At 46.1% G+C, this 2,866-nt stretch overlaps 1 pseudogene across 1 annotated transcript; it reads left to right on the top strand.

The window, feature by feature from the left end:
- Positions 1–293: 293 nt before the first annotated feature.
- On the top strand, positions 294–1,248 carry LOC147350392 (stathmin pseudogene; annotated as a pseudogene). The gene has a single exon (XR_015149095.1). The product of XR_015149095.1 is annotated as a stathmin pseudogene (transcript).
- Positions 1,249–2,866: the final 1,618 nt, after the last annotated feature.

The raw sequence follows: 2,866 nt of genomic DNA, 5'->3' as shown, positions 1-2,866 counted from the left end.
CCAGGTCAGGGTTAGGGGAGGGAGAAAATGGGGGAGAGAGATAAGGGGAGGTGGTAGGAACCAGGTGACTAAAAAAGGAAGTCTGAAGGAGGCGTAGGCCCACCCTCTCCCGACCCCCTGCAGGCGCGGCCCCGCTGGGGTCCCCATTGTTTGCAGAGGTGGGGCAGTGCCCTCAGGGAGCAACCTGAGGGCCAGACTGCGGGGCCGGAAAGGGCAGCTCCCCCGCCAGTGTTTGGGAGGCTGCCCACGGAAGGCTGACACCCCCACAAGAGCTGTCCAGTCCTCTCGGCCCACGGGCTCGGACAGCTTTGGGTGGTGGAAGACTGGGAGCGAAGGAAAGAGGGTTTTCCTTGCCAGTGAATCGTGTAGAGTACACTGCCAGTCTCTTGTCTTCTCTTCACCATGGCTTCTTCTGATATCCAGGTGAAGAAACTGGAGAAGCCTTCCTCAGGCCAGGCTTTTGAGCTGATTCTCAGCCCTCGATCAAAAGAATCTGTCCCAGAATTTCCCCTTTCCCCTCCCAAGAAGGATCTTTCCCTGGAGGAAATTCAGAAGAAATTAGAAGCTGCAGAAGAAAGACGCAAGTCCCATGAAGCTGAGGTCTTGAAGCAGCTTGCTGAGAAAGGGGAGCCCGAGAAAGAAGTGCTTCAGAAAGCGATAGAGGACAACTTCAGTAAAATGGCGGAAGAGAAGCTGACCCACAAGATGGAAGCCAACAAAGAGAACAGAGAGGCACAGATGGCCGCCAAGCACATTGAAGAAGTGCGGAAGGACAAAGAATCCAAAGATCCTGCTGATGAGACTGAAGCCGACTAACTTGTTCTGAGAACTTTCTCCCCCTCCCCTTCCTAAATATCCAAAGACTGTACTGGCCAGTGTCATTTTACTTTTGCCCTCCTGACAAATATTCTAGAAGCTGATGTAGGACTGTATAGGTAGATCCAGATGGTATGATGTTGTTTTAGGGGCTAAAGGGGAGAAATGAAAAGTGTTTTACTCTTTTTCTAAAGTGTTGAAGTCTTTCTAATGTAGCCATTTTTCTTGTTGCATCTTTTCTACTTCAGTACACCTGGTGTGCTGGGTTAATGGCTAGTACTGCATTGGCTCCGTAAACATGTCTGTGAAATGAGTATGTAGTGGCTTCTTTCAAATTGTTAGATGCTGAGTATCTGTTCGCTTTTAAATCCCAGTTCTGTCCCGATCTTACAGACGCTACTGTACTTGAATGGTTAATAAAACTGCACAGTGCTGTTGGTGGCAGTGGAAAAAACAAAAAGAAGGAAGTCTGGCACAGCACCTGAACTATCTTTAGAATAAATGCACCTTAATAACATCTCCACCATGGTGTGATCACTCATCTAGAGCCAGACATCCTGGAATGTGAAGTCAAGCGGGCCTTAGGAAGCATCACTACGAACAAAGCTAGTGGAGGTGATGGAATTCCAGTTGAGCTATTTCAAACCCTAAAAGATGATGCTGTGAAAGTGCTGCACTCAATATGCCAGGAAATTTGGAAAACTCAGCAGTGGCCACAGGACTGGAAAAGGTCAGTTTTCATTCCAATCCCAAAGAAAGGCAATGCCAAAGAATGCTCAAACTACCACACAATTGCACTCATCTCACATGCTAGTGAAGTAATGCTCAAAATTCTCCAAGCCAGGCTTCAGCAGTATGTGAACCGTGAACTTCCTGATGTTCAAGCTGGTTTTAGAAAAGGCAGAAGAACCAGAGATCAAATTACCAACATCTGCTGGATCATGGAAAAAGCAAGAGAGTTCCAGAAAAACATCTATTTCTGCTTTATTGACTAATGCCAAAGCCTTTGACTGTGTGGATCACAATAAACTGTGGAAAATTCTGAAAGAGATGGGAATACCAGACTACCTAACCTGCCTCTTGAGAAACCTATATGCAGGTCAGGAAGCCAGAGTTAGAACTGGACATGGAACAACAGACTGGTTCCAAATAGGAAAAGGAGTACATCAAGGCTGTATATTGTCACCCTGCTTATTTAACTTATACGCAGAGTACATCATGAGAAATGCTGGGCTGGAAGAAGCACAAGCTGAAATCAAAATTTCCAGGAGAAATATCAATAACCTCAGATATGCAGATGACACCAGCCTTATGGCAGAAAGTGAAGAGGAACTAAAAATCCTCTTGATGAAAATGAAAGAGGAGAGTGAAAAAGTTGGCTTAAAGCTCAACATTCAGAAAACAAAGATCATGGCATCTGGTCATTTCAAGGGAAATAGATAGGGAAACAGTGGAAACAGTGTCAGACTTTATTTTTGGGGGCTCGAAAATCACTGCAGATGGTGATTGCAGCCATGAAATTAAAAGACACTTACTCCTTGGAAGGAAAGTTATGACCAACCTAGATAGCATATTAAAAACCAGAGATATTACTTTACCAACAAAGGTCCATCTAGTCAAGGCTATGGTTTTTCTAGTGGTCATGTATAGATGTGAGAGTTGGACTGTGAAGAAAGCTGAGCGCCAAAGAATTGATGCTTTTGAACTGCGGTGTTGGAGAAGATTCTTGAGAGTCCCTAGGACTGCAAGGAGATCCAACCAGTCCATTCTGAAGGAGATCAGTCCTGGGTGTTCATTGGAAGGACTGATGCTAAAGCTGAAACTCTAGTACTTTGGCCACCTCATACGAAGTGTTGACTCATTGGAAAAGACTCTAATGCTTGGAGGCATTGGGGGCAGGAGGAGAAGGGGACGACAGAGGATGAGATGGCTGGATGGCATCACCAACTCAATGGACATGAGTTTGGGTAAACTCCGGGAGTTGGTGATGGACAGGGAGGCCTGGCGTGCTGCAGTTCATGGGGTCACAAAGAGTCGGACACGACTGAGA

The sequence above is a fragment of the Bos grunniens genome, chromosome 20 (genome assembly GCF_055505025.1).
Source record: "Bos grunniens cultivar Pamir isolate PY7600 chromosome 20, Bosgru_T2T1.0, whole genome shotgun sequence".
Classification (NCBI taxonomy): Eukaryota; Metazoa; Chordata; class Mammalia; order Artiodactyla; family Bovidae; genus Bos; species Bos grunniens.
Note: the sequence above shows the minus strand (reverse complement) of the source record. Positions and strands in the feature narration are given on the sequence as shown.